Source organism: Dufourea novaeangliae, unplaced genomic scaffold (genome assembly GCF_001272555.1).
Source record: "Dufourea novaeangliae isolate 0120121106 unplaced genomic scaffold, ASM127255v1 scaffold8, whole genome shotgun sequence".
NCBI lineage: Eukaryota > Metazoa > Arthropoda > Insecta > Hymenoptera > Halictidae > Dufourea > Dufourea novaeangliae.
Genome location: NW_015373923.1, coordinates 7,392,144 through 7,414,585, shown reverse-complemented (window position 1 = coordinate 7,414,585; position 22,442 = coordinate 7,392,144). Strand labels below are relative to the sequence as shown.

Sequence of the window (22,442 nt, the reverse complement as noted above, 5' to 3'; positions counted from 1 at the left end):
AAATGTCGAGCGAGGGTGGATTGTTTAGTTGCTGATACGGGGACTGTGTTTCGAGGGATAAGTGATTACGGTGGTCGGTTCGATGTCGGTTCTGCGGGTAGAATCGTGTGAGGAAGGGTTGCAAAGAGGGGTGGAGCTTGTTGAATGATCGAGGAGTACCGTTTTTATTGATTTAACCCTCGAATTACGGACTACTCGAAATCTGCGGTCAATCGTGACCCGTAGAAACATTTCGAAATATTGAAAATGTTGATAGTATGATGACATGGATACCAACGGGTCGCCGGTGACCCGACCATAGGATCGGGTGGATTGATAGCTTTTTTTGGTTACACTTTTCCGTACTTACCTTAATTCTTCTGTATGTTCTGTATTTCTTTATTTAAATTGTTCCTCTTGTCAAGATATATTTTAGAAGTAGCAAATCTTAGACTATAGATCGTTGGTACGCATTCATATTGTTTGTACGCTGATTTACTAAGGCTGGATTTACACGATGACATTTTCTTTTCTTTTCTGATCGATCTGCTCATGTTCGAGATAAGGTTTTATTGAATTTCTAATAATGACTTTAATCCGTTGAACGTAATACTCTTTTCAACGTATACGTTATCGTTTGTGAAATCGTCCACGCTTTTCACCATATTTTCAGCGTATTTCCTGCTTCTCTTTCGAAGACACCTGTTGCTCCACGCCTGAAAGAGCGATTAAACCTAGGAAAATGGGGGCATGTTATAGGGTGTCTCTTGGTATACCAGATGGGTTCGCCGAGTCATAAATTTCTCGTGCCATTCAATTCTTGATATCTCAATTTAACAATCTTCGCTGATTATAAAATAAATAAAAAATTTTTTGAAATTCAATTCAGAATTATTTGTCAGTACATTCTTATAACGATGATTAAAATGTTATAACTAGACTGCGGATGATTATCCATTTGTGGCATTTCCTGATTTGCAAAGCATCGTAAAATAACGATTTTAAGAAAGTTTCTTGCTATTTATGTATTATTACAAATATTCTCAAGCCCTTAGTACTGAAAATGAAACTCTGTCCAATTACAGTTTCCATATATTAATATCTAAAATTTGTATAAATTTCCACAGTATAGTTACAACAATATATTTTGCAACTTTGACCACGATATGAAATCGAAGAAATTAGTTAATTTAGATATTTGTAAATTTTCAAATATTTGTCACGTTTATCGATCGATCGAAATAGATATGCGTTTGCCATCAGTAGTTTCAGTGTTAAATAACGATTTAAGGGTCTAGGTGTTAAAGCGTTAAACATAATAATTATTCAATTCATATATCATCGTTATTATTATTCCAGTATTTCAGTAACAATACACTTATTTAACCAATTTTCGTTCAATATCTATAACGTACGTTCTTCACGAACCGATCCAAGAATGTCACCGATAAAAGTACACTCCAACACCATATCTCTATCGAAAACGTTAAAAATCCTAGTAAAACACGTAATCTCGATGGAACTTGGAACGCTCGAAACTACGCTCTTCGATTCCGTCGAAATATTCTCTAAAATATTATATGTTTAAAAAAAAGGCAAAAGAAACGTCACACAGACTACATGCGAACGCGATAACGATTTTCTCCGTGGTTTTGTCCACGAGAAAAAGAAGCACGGCTCGGTATGGAAAAGAGGCGAGCAGGAAAGGGTGAAGGACAAAGACGAAGAAAAGAAATAAAAAAAAAATGGTGGATGGTGGATGGGTGGGGGGGACAGAGGGAAAGTTCAGTTCATCGGTAAGTGGCCAGACTGCCCGCGGCTGTTTTGCATCGGAATGTACCTTATTGTTGTCTGGTTTGCACAGTGCCGAATTCTTCTGACAGGTGCCATAAAGTCCACCGGGCGAAGTTATGCCCAAACAAGAGTTCGCCGGCGAATAACAAAATCCCAGCGCGTTCGAGCGCGCGCGCGGAGAGTCTTTTATCGAGCCGGTAACCTTTCGACCTCCTTTCCTCGAACGAAAATCCTGGCCCGAAGCGCGCCCGTGTATTTTATTTCCTCGAAGGTATCGGCGATCCCTTTCGAAGTGATCGTTGTATTCCCGTTGCCTTTTTTTTGTTCGATTATATAGGTTAAATTATTTTGTATCGTATGGTAGATCGTATCGAAAAAAAACTAATCGAGTAGTTCGCTAATTCTTTGAAAGGTAGAAAGTAGAGTTCAACCTTTATAGGGCCTTATAAGTTTTGCCGGTATCGTCCAAAAATACCTTGAAAAATATGCTATTTTCGAAGTTATTAAAATTAACATATTTCTCTTAAAAATGAAGATATTTTTCGTTTTTTTTTATTTCACTTTTATTCAGTAAACGTATGTTGCACTTATAAACTTATTTTATAAAAATAAAGTACCATTACATGTGTTTAAATTGTAAAAATGGATAGCCGATATATCGGCTCAAGGTATTTTTCGGAAAACCCACAATGCCGTATATCGACTGTAAGGTACTAAAAGGGTTAAAGAAGTACATATTTTTGTATCGTACGATAGGTTGTATCAGGCGAACACTAATCGAGTTATTCGTTAATTCTGTAGAATGTAGATCCTACCTGATTTAACTTGTATTACGGTTTTTATTACGATAGTAAAAAAACGTTGAACTATTCGTGATTACAAATTTGTGCAACATTTTGATATGTGGAACTCTAAAAAAATTGATCTCCGTGCCGATTAATATTCTTTAACTCTGGATTACTAATCTATCCTGTGACTTATATTATTAATTGCCTTTGATAGCTCAGTTGATAGAGCGGTGGATTATGATAATAGGTAAATTACGACTGAAAGGAAGCATGCAATATTTCAGAAAAATATTATTTTTATTGAGATAAAAATGTACATTATAAATATTTATGATAACCAGACTTAACAATAATGAAAAATTAAGATTAAGGTGCCGATTTCCAAGAGTTGCGAATTTCAGGTCGTAATTTTTACGATAGTTTAGTAATCTAGGGTTAATATCACGTTTATAATATGTACGCGTGGTTCTTTTGATATAAGATTAATCGGCCATTCGAGAAAGTTCCAACGACTTTCAATTATCCTTTCGGATCTTTTCGTCCAAGAGAACGGTGTGGTATATAAGAGATTGGCGTGGAGATAATATTAATAAATTCGTTGTTATGCGCTTAATATGTAACTACATTAAAGTTAAGATGGAAATCAAGGGAGATTACTTTTTTAACTTTAAATTATCGTTCAGTTCTCGGTAGAAACCAGTTCTCAAGGGAACACCGCAAACGCTGATTCGCGGATTGGAATGAAACTTTGTGGCTTTATAGAGTGATTCAAGATAAGAATTACAGTTTATTTCATTCGTGCCCAATCGCCCTTTAGGGGTGTGAAATCTAACCTCAAAGTCGAATTGGCACTCCCACTTTTGCGCGTATAACTCTTAAAGTATAAGAGTTAAAAAAAAATGTTTTAAACAAAACTTTTTAGAGCATCCTTTCGTATTTCGTTCCAATTTGGATATATTATAGTCTTTAACGATATATAAACGTATCTCGAAGAATTTTTGAAAATTGTTGATTTTACAGCTGTTTGATATGTAGGATCAACCTTTTTTCAATAAATCATAACTATTTAACTAAGAAACTGAACAAAATGAGCTTTAGGTGTGCTTACAGTGGAGACATAAGAGTACAAAATAAAAATTATTTTAGTTAATAAGAGATATTTTTTAACCATTTATTTTGCAATTGTTTTAAATAAATGCCCTGTTTTTATACCCAGGAACTACTTAAAAATTTGAAAACAAATGAGAATATAGCCCTATTTGTCCTCTGTATAGACATATCTTCAAAAATACGGACACATTAAAATTGGCCGTATGGAAATTAATTGAAGTGAACGATGCGTCGAAGCGTACCAGCTCGATCGGCCGAGCCGTGAGTTAAATACCTAGCAGCAGCCAGGCGGCTATACCTGCCATTGTTATATAGGGGTATGCGACCGCTGAAAGGTCTAATACCGTTAATAGTTTTTAGAAACTTACCCTCGTCGATGATATTAATTGTTGGAAACATTTTTCTGTCACTACCTGTGTTCTGAGTCACCCTGCATTTCTTTTATTGGTTTATAGACCATTTCACCTTACCAGGGGTGGGGTTTTTTGGTTTCTTAGTCTCTGTTCGTCAGTACTGTTATTACAGTCAAACCGTGTGCACGTATCCATTCGTACTGCGAGAGTTTGAAATAGTGAGACCAAAGTGCTACAATCCCTTTACGAAACCCAATCGCAGTAAGTATTTGAAAAATACTAGACCTGTTACAGAAACATTGCAAAAGAAGTGTATCAACCTCGAGGCGCGAAGTCTGAAACTTTTCACACTCTTAAAAAGCAATGAAACGAAAATTAGTAGACAATTTTTCTGGCGACTTTTTTTTTTCTTAGAAAGAAAATTTCAAAACACTTTTGTATAAACTTCCTTAACGCGAATTTATAGCGTTTATTGTACAATTACACTTTCGTTTGAAACCTTTTTTTCTATCTCTTGTATTTTAAGAGTTAGACCGAAAAAGTGGAAGTGTCTATTTAACTTTCAGGTTAATTCCCATTCTTTCAAAGGGCGACTGGGCACGAATGAAACATACCGTTATTCTTGCCTCGAATCACTCTATAAACCCACAAAATTTCATTCTAATCCACGACTCACCGTTCGCGGCGTTCCCTTATCAGAGCTATCTGATTAAATAGATAAAAACCACGGAAAAGTATTTCAATATTATAAAACTATTTGTAAAGCTCTATCAATAGAATATTCTAATTCTTCTTTCGTTTATTTCTAACACGGTTGGTACCAAGGCTGGTATTAAAAAAAATTTCTTTACTCTTGTTGGATCCGTTGTATCAGCCTTTTCATACTTCGTAACCATAATTTTAATAATACGACATTTCCGCGAATCATTCAGAATTCAGCGGTTTCTGACCGTCCGGTTAGTCTCGGTTTATAGCGTTATCTTCTAGGAAAAAACAATGAGATCTTTCTTCTTAGAAAATAAATTCTTCTTTAACGTTCACCATTCCACGGCATTCTTCCTCCGGTTGTTCCTAGTCTCTTGGATCTTCCGTCCGTTGCGTTATCCCTTTTCCAGGGATAACAGATCTCGCCCGTGCGCATATTCCGCGAACAGCCTTGTACCTACCTCTCTTTCGGTCTCGGTTTCGTTGTCTGCCATTTTTAGTCGATCTTATCCTTCCGTTGCTAGTAATCGATTTCGTTGTTACTTGTTCGCTCGAGGGAAAATTGCAGAGATTTAAAAAACAAAAAAACTATGAAAATATCGTGGAGTGGAGAAAAATAGCAAGAACACGGAACTAAAATCGCTTGAATATAGGAAAATCGGGTTAGAAGGAGAATAAATAAAACATTATGGTGTTGGGTGACAAAATGATTTTATTCTCCAGAGGATAAAAATATTATAGTAATATAGTATGGATAAAAATATTATAGTAGGTACTATACTGTAGTGTTTTAAAAAAAAGTTGACTTAATACACCTTGGCTCTGAGGTCCAGATATATTCAAGTACATAATCTTCCACTAGAATTTCTCAACGGATCGCAGGTACTCGTATTATTAAAAACGGTTTAATCCTTCGTAGGCTATATGGGTCGTTGGCGACCCAAGCGATTCCCATTTTTCCCGGACATTCCTCCAAATTTCTATTTTTCAAGAACGATTGTATAATTTAGAAAAGACTTTGATAAGTGTCCTAGAATTTTCAAATTTTTTGATAATTTAAAACAGTAGAAAAATTAGGTTCTGATATAAATGACCCAGTTTGCCTACGAAATGTGAAAGAATATCTTCACTCGTGGAGGGCTAAGTACACGTCACGCCAATTCAACCGATCTATCCCATAAAACATCTACCCAAACGAAGACTGCAACAGCCATTCGTTGAAAACTAAAATTCTGTTAACTAGACAAACACAGAAATTCGCGAAAATCCGTTAATTGGCCGTCTGTCTGGGCGCGACCAGGGCAGACGACAGACGTGAGGAACAGCCAGACACGACGAAGCTAATAAGCTGTCTTCGCGAGTTTTTTCGACCCGTGTGCAGGATCTGAAGGGGGGAGTAAAAAGGTGTACCAACCGACGGCGGAGAGGGCACGATTTTTGTCGGTACTCCTCGCCAGTGTCTGTGTGTGTGTGTGTGTATGTCCGACATTGCGTGGATTCAAGAAGAAAAGGAGAGAAAGAAACAAAAGTAAGAAAAACGAAGAAAAAAAAAGGCAAGCGACGAAGAAGAAGGCATCGGGAGGCAATCGCAAGATCGTTCCAGGAAGTTCATCGACCGAGACGCGATCTGCCTGGCTGTGAGAGAGAACAAAAAATTATAAAAAGAGGGAAGAGACGGAGACAGAGGTATCTGGTGTACGTGGATATGTAGCTGTGTGTAAGTGTACAGAGAAAGACAGAAAGGGAAGGGAGGAAAGTGCCAGGCATGAGAAGAAGAAAGTGAAAGACAGTGAGAGGGACAGAGAGATGTATCGTTTTCTGCGTATTCCCCTCGAAGAGAAGTCGTAATAAAGCCCCTGTAACTTTGGACACAAGATCACAGCGGATCGCAAGGAACGGTCAGAGGGGAAGGGGGGAGGGTGTAGTAGTCTCTTTTTTTCCACCATGGCCGGGATCACCTTTATCCCCTTTCGAAAACGGTCACGCGAGCCCGTTCCAATCGTTTCGCCGGCTAATTACCCCCAGGATGTCTCACGGGCACCGAAGCTACGGGAAGCTTTCTAGTACTTCCGTCAGGCTGGCACCGACATTAGGGTATCCTTGATTAAGGGTTGATTCGTTCCAGGGGCGACGTTTCTAAGCGAGCGTCGACTAATTGGATGTCCCTAGCCTGCAGTTTATCGGGAAGTGGAGAAGATGGTGCAGGTACTTATTAGGTTGTTGGGCTTAACAGATCATTTTCTTTTCATGAACGAGGATTGTTAACAGATATTGTTCTTTTTCTGTTAGAGTCCGTTTCACAAGAGCGTTGGAACAATATCGGGAAAGCGTTAAATTCTCTAAAAATTTCAATATTACCATGTATTATTTGTTTACACAGTAAATTCTCGATAAGTGTTCGAAGGCTCCACGACATTGTACATTAAATATTTTATAAACTAATGGCCGTCTGCGGTCGAAATCAGCTTATCACTGCGCTAAACAGTATTAAAAAGTCTAGAGATATATTACCGAAAACCGAAATAAATACCGGTACTTTTTAAATTTCCATAAGGGTAGGGCTTATATAGAGTTATATATAGGGCGAAGGCACAATAAAAAATACCGGTATTATGCCATCAAAGCTATATCGAAACCGATATATTACCAAAAAACGAAATAAATATCAGTATTTTTTCGATTTCCACAAGAGTAGAGCTTATATAGGGTTATATAGAGCGAAGGTACAACCGTAAATACCGGTATAATACTGGTACTTTACGTTTCGATAAAAGTCCCTGCTACAACGTGCGGTACTTTATCACGAGTCTACTGTACGTCGCACTCATCGAGACATTATTGTAATCGATTCGTCGAGTGAAACATCGCTGGGTCTCTGTTACCTTCCCTTAACACTCCCCGCACACCATTCACCCTATAGAAAAAAAAAGTCGGAATCATCGATACACGTTTTCTCCGATGATGTTGATAGCGGTCTCGATTAGCATTTTTGCTTCGCGTCCACGGGGATAGCGCATCACGGAGAGCATCACGATAATGCATAAAGCATCGAATTAAAAACTCGTTAAAGCAATGAACGCGATACAAAGAGGGGCACGGGGCCATGTAACGAGTGCATAAACTCGAGGGCCGTTTCAGGATAATCCGCGGTTTCGTTCGTTGATTTACGGGGCTCCCAGAATGCCAAGGACGTTGCAAGCCACGGTTCTTTTTCTTTTCTTTTCACCCCGTAATTTTTTTTTTTTTTTTTTTTTTTTTTTTTATTTCTTCGTCGCGCACACTTGTGTAATAAACAACAAACAACTTGTTTATATCGGTGATTCGTTCATAAATATTGTAATACGTGTCTCGGATATGGAATTATTAAAATTGCCCGTCGACGAGACCCGTTTATACAATTGTGCAATGTAATATTTATGAATCTCACACGCGATCACGTGTGAATATTTATTAACGATGGAAATCGATTTCGAACGGTTGAAAGGTGTTCCGTGGTGGTCGTTGAAACTTTATTTAAGGGGTGGCTTTTCGATCTTGGATCCTTGATGTTTCTTCCCAATGTTTTGGGAATGGAAGGATTTCAATTTTGTTTTATTGTTGGTTTCTTGTGATTGAAGATTAGTTCGTACGACAGAGTTTTAATGGTTTCACGGTGTTTTTTTTAGTGATTAGGAATATCTGAGGTGTCCATTGCAAGAGGGAGCTATGTATTCCTTTCTTGGAACAGAACATGATGACTGGTAGTGTTTAATGTTGAAGGACATAACGATGGAAGCTTTTTAGCTTAGTAAACGAGATTATAATGCGATCATAATTTAGTTACTCCGAAATTTATTCAAGTGGTCGTTGATTATATCCAATTGGGACCTGTTTCTCGTGTATTTGCTTTATATTGCTTTACAATTGAAGCGAAGCAAAAACCAACGACTGATGTGTCGCGTAATATTAAAGTACCATTTATAGTAGGTATATTTAGGTGTACCAACGTGTTATTCACAATTTTCTTTACATAATTACATAGTTTAAATGCAAGTTCTCTGCTTTTTATTTGATGTTTGACAGTAACGAGGAATATTTTCAAATTATAGATACGTCTAACTTTTTTATCATGCAAAAGTAACGAGTTTAGTGAATAAACAACGAAGAGACACGCTTAACAGGTTACCGTTACAAGAACCATTGCAGACCTTAAATTACAATTAATATAATTTTCGATACACAGACAGGATACGAAACATATCCGGTCTCGAGAACTTATAACGTATCCACGATATTTCCTCGTCAGTTGGATACAGCTTTCCAGACTGGCTATCAATTTCCTGCGTTTCTTGAGTCTGTAGATTCGATACTTTTATCGCGTTATTAAAACAGCGGTGGAATATCGATCGATATGTTATCCACAGGATACGATACCTTTTTATCTATCAAGAAATTCTATATCCACGACGTGTTCCTCTCATAAGAACGATCAAAAGTTTTTCTAGTTGCTTCTGTTTCTATAAAACATAAATTTCATCCGGCTTAGGAATATTTATAAATAAAAGTGTCTATTAAATACATACTTAGACTTTTTCGAAGTGCTAATAAATATATTATGTATCTGTGGCTGGGTGCAAGAAGTACCAATATCAGTATTTATAAAGATCAGATATTAACGATTAAAAATATGTTAAAAAATTCATGTTCGAATAATTTCTGACAGAAGTTTTTACTGTTTGAAATTTCTTTTCTAGAGAGGATCTGAAATTTTCATTTTTTATATATACAATATACAATTGTTTATAGACCCAATACCAGGTGTAACTCATTTTTGCAAAAACGCAGATATACAGGGTGTCCAAAAATAGTTGTAAGCCCTTGAAAGGGATAATTCCTGGGGTGATTTGAAACAACTTTTTCCTTAGTGAAAATCTTCTTCGAGGTTTTGCTAACAAGATATTAACGAAAAACCCTGACCAATCAGAGCGCGAGTCTGACGGTAACCTCCGGCACTCTATTAGACTCCCGCTTAACCAGCCCAGGCGAGACAGGACCTCTGACCGGGTAAACGATTGGCAGGTTAATCCGAAAACATTTATCACTTATCATTCCTACGTAGTTACTGAAGAAAAGAGTATAAGTTTATCATTATTAATTATTACATACATACACATACATAAACAACGTTTACCAAATATTATTTTTTACAATAAATCGATACATCCTTCTCTGCTTTTTAAATCTAATTTCGTTTATTAATACGATATTTACACATTTCACGTCAACAAAAATACGACCGATCAAAGCGTGGCAGGATAATCGGGAGTCTACTGTACCTGTAATTGAACAAACCTCTAAGATGTTATTACAAATATTGCACTCAATTCCTCAACTCAAAATCCAACATTACACTATTCACTTTAGACGAACTACAGACGAGAACAAATCTTCCCGTCTCAATTAATTCATCCTCGATGCACATCGAAAGTCTACATTCGCCTTTAGATTTTTCGTTCAAGTCGATGGCGAAACGCTGATCGATGCACGCCGAATTCCTCGAGCCGGGAGTTATTTTTAGTCGACCGGTCGTGGAAAGGGGAAGGGGGGAGTGGGAGGGGCGGAGGCGGAGAGGGGGGCCATGGGCCCCGTAAGTGTCGTAAACGTAAAAGACCGCGTGTCCCGGGTTCCAAACGTGCACGCGTTGCGTGGGCGCGTTCTGCACCGTGCGTGCGTGCGCGCGTACGTGCGTACGGTGAACGACCGGAGGGCAAGGACGCCACAAGGACACGCCCTAACACGCACACACAAGCTGCGCTCGCGGCGACGAAGACGCTCACGTTGACGCGGTCGCGTGCACGCGTGTCGACCCTTTTCCGCGAGTTTCTGACGAACCACGACCGTTTCTTCTATTACTTCGCGTAACTATGCACGCGTGGTCACTGCTCTGTCGAGAGCGCACGATGACGCTTCCGCCGCCGGAAGGACGAACGGACACCGGAAGTCCATCGATAGATCCATCGAAGAAATCAATCGTGGCGTTCTCGTTCTCGTTGTAAATTGTCTTCCATTTAAGGAGGTGTCATTTTAATACTGGAATTACCAGCAGTATGCTAAATTAACTTGTAAAATTTAGTAATATGCAGGGTGTTCGCGATAATTTGTTCCATCGTTTTTTTCGTAAACGGTAAACATTAGAAAAAAACCGAGGAGGAGGAAATTGTAGTGTATTTTACTAGTAATATGATAGCGTATCTAAAGTTTTTGTATTTTTAATATTTTTCTGGAAGTATAATACTTTGTACAATCTAGCGTAAGGCAGTCTCATATGAAACAGAGATGGGCAAATTTATTATCTAGATAAAGAGTTTGGAATAACGAATAAAAAATCAAAAAAAGTACTTTGTCATTTTTCTTCGTTTAACCGTGGCAATTACAATTATGAAATGTATACTAAATCAAACCTCAACAATAAGTTCCACAAAAATTATAACTTCGGGAATTGTAAAATAAGAAACCTGTAATTCGTCATTTTGACGGGTTTGGTAGTTCTACTGTTAAATTATAAAATAACGATGTTTTTTTTTAGAATTATTGAAATATTTTTATTTAAATGCAAAGCATAAAATCTGCTATTAATCATGGAATACTTATAATATCTTCGAAGTGACCGCCTAGGTTCTTCTTACAGACGGCCATTCGTTTAAGGAAATTGTTCACAACGTAACCGATAGCCGACGGAAACATTACGTCCGATGATTCTCTCGGTTTGTTTGAATTTCGTACGCCGCTTTCGTAACGCGCGCCCAGACAGATTCGTCGAGAGGGTTATTGAGATTCGAACGAGTGATCGCAATCTTCTGCGAACGTGAGTAAGCAGAATTACGCGAGCGGTTTAATCTGCCATGACGTAACTCGGTTTCGCGGGTTTTTCACTGGAAAAAGATATGACTAACGTGTAAGCGTGAGTAATCTGCCGTGGGTGGAAGGTGAGAAGTTTGAAAAACAAACGCGTTTCACGGTTCGCGCATTCCCTATTTTTAAGTTCGTTGAACGAAACGTTTAGAGAATCCTGGAAATCCTTTCGACTCGACCTGTACCTTTAGTAAAATCATTTTTCGTGGTACAACTTGCATAACTATTCCCACAAATACAATGCCTATGCTTTTAGGTGTTCATTTTTAGGATATAAATAAACTTTTTCTTTATTAAGTAGCGACAATATCAATATGGTGTTCATTTCCTTCCAATCGTGCTAACACTTGTAAATTTATTCCCAAGAATGTACTTTTTCTATGCATTCTAGAGTTTTGTCGGTCAGTCAGTTCTTTTAAAGTTTTTCTAAAATTTATATAAAGTATATACCGAACACACTGATGAGTAATGATGTACACGTTGAATTATGAATTGAAATCGAAGAATCACCGTTCTCTTGCGCGATGACTCTATAACGAATTAACGTAAAATGGGATAGAATTAGTCAGGGTCTAGTTGTATTCTTTAAAATTCGATTTGCAAATGAATTTTAGTTACTTAGACTTACTATCACGCTAAAAGTGCAGTTTAATCCGAAGTGTCTATGCTCTGATACTTATAAAATCGTTCAGAACACAAGAACCGATCGAATATTAATCGAGAATATTTTGGTTTACTCTTCGAAAAAAACTCCTTAAGATGCGTATCCACTTGTTGAGTACTTCGTATCGTATCACCGTTGTGTATCAATGTGGACAGGCAAGCGTTGCGTAGTTGCGTAAGAAAATGTATCGTATAGCGATACGACACGATAATACGAAACGGTGATACGATACGAAGATACGTAACTAATGGATAAGCACCTTAAAATTCTTTCCAGCAGCACACATGATCTTAACTTTCTACATGCAGGTCTAATTTAATTTTTCGCCGCTATGTAGCGTGCACATCGTGTTCTCTAACATCTTTTTGTTAACCGATAAGATACTTTATAGCGATTATCAACTCTAGTTTGAGGTAACAGAACAATAATAAAATCTTGGAAAATTGTAAATCGATACGTAATTTGTATGCAGAGGTTGATATTTGTTAGCTTCACGTCACATACATTTTTTTATATGATAGTTACACAATACAGGTTGTAGAGGGTTAACGTAAGGGTGTTTGGTTCCGGATCATCTCGAAACTCATCCCGAAATATTTCGAATCCATGAAAATCCACCTCACGTAGTTTAATATTTCTCGAAATATTCTGTACGTCAAACAGTTGACTCGCCGCGCACAGTGAAACCGCGGCAGGAAGAGAATCAGGGAGAAATTCTCCAGACCAGATTTCGTTTCGAGAATCACGATCGTCGAGGTGGTTGCGAATTACAGGAGCCACTGTAGACACGTCTTCTAAAACAACAAATTCTCGCGTGCGAGACTTATTTTGCATTCTCCATCTCACCCCGACGTGGTTGGTCCCGTTCCCAAACGTTCCGCCCCGCGGGTCGGTGTAACTGCGATGGAACGTTACGAGCCATCTAAATCGGGAACTCGCGAAACAACAAACCGTTCCCATGCCACCGCGATCCTCCATCCTCCGTTACCGTTCGCGACGACCAATCTCGAAATTTCTCAAGGATTAAAAAAATGTGGCCTTTGACTTATCCTAGAAGGAAAAGCACTGAATTGTCTCCCCCTTCCTTCAGAGGAGGAAAAGATAAATTTTGCCCCCCACCCCGGGAGGAAAAAGTGGTCCTTGCTCTACCCAAGAAGAGAAAAATAATATGTTGAAATTTACCTAAAGATAAAATTTGCCTTCCCCCCATTCCCACCAGAGGAAAAAAGGTGGTCTTTGCTCTACCCTAGAAGGGAGGAAAAGGAGGAAAAAAAAGTGAATGCTACCCCCCTTCCCCCTTATAGGAGAAAAATAATATTTTAAAATTAATCTAAAGCTAAATTTTGTCCCACTTAATTGATAACCTAGCTACGCCCATGGACCCCAACAGCAGCACAATAGTACCCTACATGACTCGATTAACTTTAGAATCGTAGAATCCCTGAAAGAAGACGATGACCTTCATCATAATCAACATGAAACTTCTCGAGTCCGTTCCACATAGCAAAACAGGGAATCGCTCTCTTGGATCTCGTCTTCGTCTTTCGTTCCCGTAAACGACTTCCGTGATCCAACGTTACGGAGATCAAAGGAGACTCTCTATCCGTCGCGGTACACCGAGTGACACGCAGGAGGTAGGTTCGTTCTCGTGGATTCTATCCGTTGCAAAACCAGCACGGCCCTCTTCCTCCTCTTCAGTTCCACCTGGATTACTCTTCCTCGTCTTCGACTCGCGACTTACCTCCAAACTTCGGGGGAACAGGTGGGTCGCACGAGATCAGACGTTTACCCGTCTGAGAAGAGGCCAGAGCGAAAGATAGAGACAGAGAGGGAAGACCACCGGTGGATGCAAAGAAGGTTGAGTACCTCGCCACGAGAGGAGAAGGCCTCGTGGCCACGACTGCACGAGGTATGCCATACGTATATACCCCCTGTCTTTTTCGACTGCTCTCGCGCTGGATCGGACAGGGGAACCAAGGAGGGACGCTGACGAAGGAGAGTTAGAGAGAAAGGAGGAACGTCGACGACCGAGGGCACCAGAAGGGAGTCCTCCGTATGCAGGGAGGAAAAAGGAAGAAGAGGAACACCCGGGGGAAACGGTTAGACGAGGAGAAACAAGAAGATGAAAGCAACGAAGAAGAAGAAACGGAGGAAGAAGAGGGAGAAGAAGCCGGAGGAAAAGACACAGGGTACAAGAGAGAGAAAGATGTAAGGTTTATCCGAGATTCCGCGTGCGAGAGATTTCGCAGAGGGACCGATTCGCGATCTCAAGGAGGATATATCGCACCCCGTTGATTTCGATCGAGAAAAAATCACACCGTGTCGAAGACGACACGTCGGAAGCAGAGTAGAGATGGATCACGAAACGTCTGCCTGCTATTTTCGGATCATCCCGATTACTTTGAGGTACTTCAGCAATTGAGCAACTGTGGTTAGGATCGCCTTCGAAACATTTGTCGATTCTGATATTTTCGACGGTCAATTGTTAGATGTTTAGCATTCAGGTTTCAGCCACTTCTTCCACGCCAAAAGCACCACAATTGTTTTTGCTTTACGACGCTTACCGTGATAACCCTTTAACGACCAGACCCTTAAATCGTTATTTCAAAATTATGAGACTATATTATATCTTGTTATTTTGAAATCGAAACTATCGATAATAAACCACCCTATTTTTAAATTCCTCTTTAACCCTTTAACGCCCGAACACCTCTTCCAGAGAAAAGAATTATTTCTCACGACTAATCAACTCAAAAATAGTCCAAATACGCGTACATGATCTGTATTTTCACGACAAACCCCCTGGAAATACGATTTCCCTATATGCCGTATACCTCTGCGCATTAAAGGGTTAACGACAACCATCCGACCAACCAATGAGGGAAACCTAGTATAACCCCAACCTATCTCTCCCTGAAACGTCAAACCGTCTCGCGCAAGCTCTCCTCGAAGCCCGGTGTTTTCACTGGCCCTCCAGGGCGCCTTTCCCCGTCAGAGCAACATTGTACACAGGTTGGCGGGCGGCTGTGGTGTCTAGTGTCTCTTTTTTCGGCCGGGGCAGCAGATTTGTGCAAGATCCGCCGTCCCTGTTTCTCCCGATCGGGCCCCCGCTTGTTTCACCCCACTCCAACCGAATCGGACTCTCTCTGTCGCGGCCCGTCTCCCCCCACCCTTTGCCCTCCCATCGACGCCCCTCCCCCCCCGCCCTATCCCCTCCTCCCCGCCCACTGTTCGCCCCGGCGGTGTCCGTTCGTACAAACGGAGTTCCTCTCTCGCAACCATATCAACGTCCGCGTCCCTCTCGACATCGACATTCACCGGGGCGAGCATGCCTCTCGGCTGTTTCGTTCGCCCTGCGAACGCCCTTCGGCCTCTCCTGTCCGGGCCCAGAACCCATCCTCTTTCGTTTGTGCCCTGTGCGCGCTCGCGCGATGCCTTCCCTTACTGTGTTCTTGCGGTCTGCACGCAAACTTGATACCTTGTGACTCTTTCGAGATGAACCGGGGAACAATTTCGCCGCATAATTGCTCACTTGCAACAGGGCGTGCCCGTAAATTAAGCCGGGCAGTGGCGGCCTGTGACAAGCGTTGCGTGTGTACCCTGGGCCTGTGCAACACTAGGCCCTCCTCCTACTGTGCCGTTCCGATTTATGTATCGCGTGACCGTTTTCCGGGGGGCGGCGGGCGGCGGGAGATTTCATTGGCGGTGTAAATTGGCTGTCTACGAGAAGCGACTCGGTGTTTTAAGATCGGGAGTTAATATCGGGGAATTATGTGTGCTGGTGATTACTGGACTGCGGAAGTTTATGGTAATTCACAGGTTCAAATGGTAATATGTGGAAATTGAAATGGGACAGAATTTTAGGTTCTGCGCTGGAGGCTTCGCTACGTTCTTGATAACATAAATAGGATTAAACTTCGTTAATATCTTCATTTCATTGCATTTTCTGAGTTGAAGAATGTTATAAATTCATAAACGTCCGCAGTCTAGTGATTAGGAATGTGGTGCGAGTCGAAAAACGTAAGAAGATTTGGTTTTTCTTTTATTTTATATTCGTCAGTTATTATACGGGTATAAAACCTGATTTTAGCATTCGATAAATTGGATCACTTGAATCATACTTAGTTTTTACGGTAATAAATAAAATATGTGACTCATTTTAACAAACCTCGCGGGAGCGAAGAAATGAACAAGCTGTAGCAATTGAGGACATGAGATCAGACCATTTATAAGCTGGAACATAAAAGAAAGATCGTCGAGAACTTTGCGATCAGCCATAGAAGTCATATCGAGTGTATTTAATAATGGTTCATAATCATGATCGTTATACCGCATGGATGAATAATTACAGTAAGGATATTTATGCGAACTCACATTTATAAGGATGCATACTGGATAGAAATTTATGTTTTGGGATGAAAGGTATAGCAAGCTGAAGTTCAGTGTTTTTATTGTGTCAATTTACTGATTACTTTTATGGAAGATAGAGACATGGAATGAGCAGTCTGATCGTAAAGTTCTTGAAGATTTATAGTATTTTCTTTTTATCGAATGTTTGTTCCCTTTACATATCGTAATTAATTGATACATGAAAGTTTCATCGCTGGGTGTAGTAAGGAATCGCCTAGTTAGCGATACAAACTGCAACGAGGTTGCTCATAAACATTGACAGTTACAAGTTATTATTAATTTCTGTTGACAAGTTGCTCTAATATAATACTTTGGAAAGAATAAAATCAGATGGAAAATAAGTTAGATCGTGCAGTTGTCAATAAACTGCGAATTTTATGCAGTTATAGCCCATACGGCTCTGTGAAATTAAACGACAAAAATGTCATCAGATGTAACAAGTTTTCTATTCTATTCTGAATCCAATAAGATACTTAAGAGAAGAAGGAAATCCGTACATTTGTTCTTGTCTTTATGAATTACTTGAAAACATTTCGTTCTGCATAGAGATCCGCAGTCTAGTCATCAATGTCTCTATTCCAAGTAGTAACAGTCAGTAATAGACAGACGCGGTCGTAGTTTAAAAAGCACGCGCCTATTAAGGTGGCTCCCGCAAATTTTTAATAATTATAAATTTAGTTGAAAATTTAACAGAACATTCTTAAAATCTCCAACTTTCGATTGTTGCCAAAAAATCGCAAGGTCAACGATAAAATTATTGAAAAAGAAACGTTATAAAAATTTCTTTTTAACACGAGCCTTATGGAACTGTAGTTGATACTGAGAAGTTAATGACTTCTTAGTTAGTTACAAAAAATGACATTATCATAAAAAATTTGGTGGTTATAGATCTTTTTACAGAGATTATGATGGTACGAGAAGAAAGGTATGTTAACGATAAAGTAAAACTAAAAATTAAGATCAAAGTATGCAAAGTCAGTGTGTTATGATCGTCAACGTTTTTCCTTTGGTTTGTTCGACGAATTTTCCAATTGTTTCTTTAAATTTTTGTGCAAATATAGATTTTTATTGTCTATTTTACAAAAACTGGCGTCAAACAGAAATTCCTTTACTTTATTACCAATACTATTAAGTTCCAAATAAAACAAATACACGATCAAAGTTCATTAAATATTTTTGCATCTTAAAATTTAAACAATCATATTCGCTCTAAATACATAAAATCTACAGTCAATTTATAACCCATCGTATCAGACGTATTTCACGTGTATGTCGTACATATTTTCAACAATTAATAACTAAATCAGCAACAAACCCTCGACCACAAATTCGTCATTCTTGAATCCAGTCAGTGAAAATGTTTGTTGTGTATTATTCGAATAACAATCCCTCTGATAGTAAATGTATCCGTTTCTCCATATGAAAATTCGCTGTCGCGCCGAGTTCCCTGTTTACCCCCTTCGCCGCGCGCCCTTTCTCCTCGACCTTCCACCGCGTGGCCGTACGTCCTCGTGCTGGCTCAATACTGTAAACAACCGGCGAAGAGAACCTTTGCCCGTATGCAAACCGCGCACGTACGGGCCGTGACTGTGATTTTACATATCGCCGTCGTGGGTAACGGGCCGATGCGAGCTGCATTCGACCGCGTCCAATGTGAAATCTCCCATCAAGAGAGAGAGAGAGAGAGAAAAAAAAAAGAAAGAAAGAGAAAGAGATATACTCCACGCGATTTCGAGAGCCGGTGGACGCGCGGGACCACACCAAGCCTCCATCAGCCGCGGGAACATTCGCGTGTATCTGAATATTCCAATCGGTTAACTGTATCTCCCATTTTCCCGTGCCAGCGGAAAATCACGTGAGACGGTTTTAGGCTCAGTGCACACGAGCGACGCGACGTTGTAGCGATTTTCGCACCTGTGCGATTCAACTCTCCGACTTCGATTTTTACGATGTTCTGTAAGATGATAGTAATACAGTAAATCCTCGATGAGTGTTCGAAACCACCTCGGTACTGACAAGGAGATTCCTTCAGGTGTAATGATGACTTTTTAATGAGATTTTGCACAGTGATAGTAGTACAGTAAATCCTTGACGAGTGTTCGAAGGCTCCTCGGAACTCACAAGGAAATTCCTTATGGTGTAATGATTACTTTTTAATGAGATTTTGCACGGTGATAGAGTTTGGAATTCTGAAGTCAATGATATTCGACGATTTAGATTTAGTGTAGACTTGTTTCAAAGTGAAATCGGCACTTTCAGTATTTCTTTCTAATTGGTTTTAGATTTATTCTAATGTATTAATGTTTAATATGAACACTAATGTATTAGGATGTAGGTAACATGAACGAAACATAAATGTGGTTAAATTTCGATCTGGATACATGGACGGAACGGAAAATAAAATGCTAAAAACTGTGAATACGTTAAATTTCTGGTTTCTTTTTACGTATAATTTCTTAAAAGCCAAAATTTGTATCGTTACGACAATCTTGCTCTACGCGCATTTAACCTCATTTACTTGTCCGAAAATGTATAAAGAAGAAGAGAAGGATGAAAAGAAAAAGGAGACTCTGCACGTGATTATAAGGCAGAGAAGATCGCGTTTCGCACGCACGTCGTGCATATTTTTACTAAGTTAATAATTACATACTAAATGAAAAGGATCTTGTTGCTGCCTCGCCCCCGGAAACACTCTGTATTAGGTTATTATTGCTTTTAATGCTTTATTTTAATACTTCGGGTGGAGTGTACGAAAAGAATTTTACACGAAAGGCAATTCGACGCTGAATAACTTGCATGTATCTTCCGCAGATTGATTCATTCCATTCGTAAACATTCTAAAGAACACTCAGAACCTTTTTACAGAAGATCCTTCTTTTACGATTTCTCACAACATCAAATGGAAATTTATTACCATTCTTTCAATACACAAAGAAAAAAACATTTCGGATATTTTATTCTTCAGCCAATATGTTATAACTAGACTGCAGATGTTTATGCATTTATTGCATCCCTTAACTTGGTGAGCGCAATAAAATGAAAATATTAAGAAAGTTCATTACTATTTATCGGTTATTACCGACGTGGTAATGCTTCTGGTACAGAATTCGAAACTCTATCTCATTTCTTGATTAATATTCTTGAACAATATACATTCTGAATATACATTCTCAATATACATTCTCACCGTAATTGGCTCAACACATTATTCCTTAATCAATAGCAACTCAACATAACATAAATTGTCCTCTTATAATTAGCACAACAAAACCTTATCTCCTTAACGATATCAATTAATTATCATAATTTATTGATTATTTGTCATCATAATGCTGTCTTTTTTATTTAAAAACTTATTAGACCCATCATAACCTACCCCTGTTCCTTTAATCCCGGTAGCATACCCCACAGTAAATCGAAATGTATCGAACAATCAAACGAGATTGCCCCCGCAGAAATCAACCTCGATTCCATCAACCTCGATAAAAATACTACGTTTTTCTCTACGAAGCAAACACGTGTACACGAGTTTCATGTTGTTTTCACGTTGAAATTCCGTCGGTCCATCGGCTACACAGCGAACTGGCGCAGCGATGAGACGGGGGGGGGGTGGCGTCGCTGACTGGAAGAACGCTAAAAAACGAGCGACGCAACAGGGCGAGGATCGGTGCCGGTTCGACCGTTCGCTGCTTTTCGCTCTCGTGTTTTCCCTCGCTGGAATTCGGAAATTTCAACGTCTCGATCGTCGAGGGCCCCCCTTTGAAACGCAAAAATTTTCCTCGAGTTCGCGCGGTCACCAAGAAGAAGGTATACCGCACGGTTATATGATGGGGAAGAGTATTCGGATTGGGGAGGGGGCACGGAGGTAGAGACAGGGTACACACCGAGGGACAGGGAAGTAAATAAGTAAATAAACCACAGGCCGGCTTAGCGAGGAGGTGTCGCGATGCAAATAATCGTCTTTCCTCGAGGATCCGAGGCGCGAAAGTGCACGTGTCTGTAAATATACAGACCGGTAATATGCGGACGCGGTCGGGAACGCCGCGGGTACGAGCTTTTTTCTCCGAGTCTGTCTCCCTCCTTGCCCCCTCCCCCTCCCCCCATTCCCCAACTCGTACCCATCCACGCCGTGGTCCCGGATTCTTTAATATTCACGGACCTCTCGTACGGGCCGGTGCCATCTTCGTCGCGCCAGGCATACACGGGCGTTAAGTAATTTGCTTATTTCTTTTTTACTCGCCGCTAATAGCTCCTCCACACATTGGCACGGTTTTCTCGCGCGTGGATCCGCCGCGTCCCCATACCGCAGGTTTTTGCCTGTTTCTTCGTGCTCGACACCCTGTCCCGATGGACGCGCGGGAAAATTGACCCGTCTGCCGCGACCACGTTTGAATTACGGCGATCGCCCGGGACTGGGAAGTGTGTAATGGCGCGACCAGTGAAATCCATTTGTGTTGGTCGGGGTAAATCAGGCAGCGTATACGGGGTGAGACATCTGAAACAGGACACTTGAATATTTTGGCTGTTACTGGTGATGGAAGAAAATTTCTTGGACCAAACTTGCATGGTATAGAGGAGCACGTAATTTGATGTGAATAGTTTATTGATAGGTGGACGCGTAGAGGTCATTTGAAGGTCAACTTCGTTTTTTTAAATGGTGTGACTTGTTGTTTTATGTACTATCTGGTAGAGCGTTTTAAGACGCTTGTAATGACTATGTAAAAAGTCTATCCTATGTAAAAGTCTATGTAAAAGTCTTTCCATTTTAAAACATGAGGTTGATCTTCATATGACCTCTACGCACCCATCTATGAAAAAGTTAGTAACATCAAATTATCTGCTCCTCGATACCATGCAAGTTTGTTCCGACATATTTTCTTTTCTATCGCCAGTAATAGTCGAGGTATTCAAGTAGCATGTTTTAGGTGTCTCACCCTGTATACACCCGTTAGTTAGACGTTATCCGCGACGATGTTCGCGCTCGTAATGCTTTAATAACTCGGCCGGTAAAACAAGGACAGCGGCGACATCGACTGGGTTAAATGGAGCGTTTTTGCGGTCGTTTTTTTAGGATGCTGTCGATGATGCGTGGATCGGAACTCGTTAAAGCTAATTGCGAGCTCTCTAGTAGGTCGATTTATGGCGATTCTTGTCTGTATAGTCGGTCTTCGTCCATTGCCTTTGGTCGTTCGAGTGAAGTGATGCATCGTCTAAAGGGTTTTCATGTGTCAAGTATCCGTTTTAGTTTTTGTCGAAATTTTTTAAACAACAAGTCATACGTATAAACTTTAACCCTTTTAGTACCTTAGAGCCGATATATTGGGTTTATGGGTTTTCCAAAAAATACCTTGAGCCGATATATCGGATTTCCTTTTTTAATATAATTTAAACAAATGGATAGTTTATTTTTATAAAAGAAGTTTATACAGTGAAACATACGTTTACTGGATAGGAATAATAAAATTTTTAAAAAACGTGAAAATATCTTCATTTTTAAGTTACTTTTTATAGATACCACAAAAATCGCATATATTTCAATGTATTTTTGGATGGTACCGGGAAAGCTTGAATTTTATAAATCGCAACTATTATTGAACAATTGTCACTGCGTTAGAGTAAATATAACGTTACAACGAACAGAGAGGAGCGATCTTGTCGGAGGTCGTTAATTACAGAACTAGAAACTGGTTCCCGCTGACGGTGTCCATTTAATGCCGTTTCTAATTAATTATGTCGGATCTCTAAGAG

General features: G+C 39.7%; 1 protein-coding gene across 1 annotated transcript in view; it reads left to right on the top strand.

Moving 5' to 3' along the window:
• LOC107194615 (follistatin) overlaps positions 1–22,442 on the top strand; it is a 74,144-nt gene that overhangs the window by 40,084 nt on the left and 11,618 nt on the right. The window lies entirely within an intron of this gene.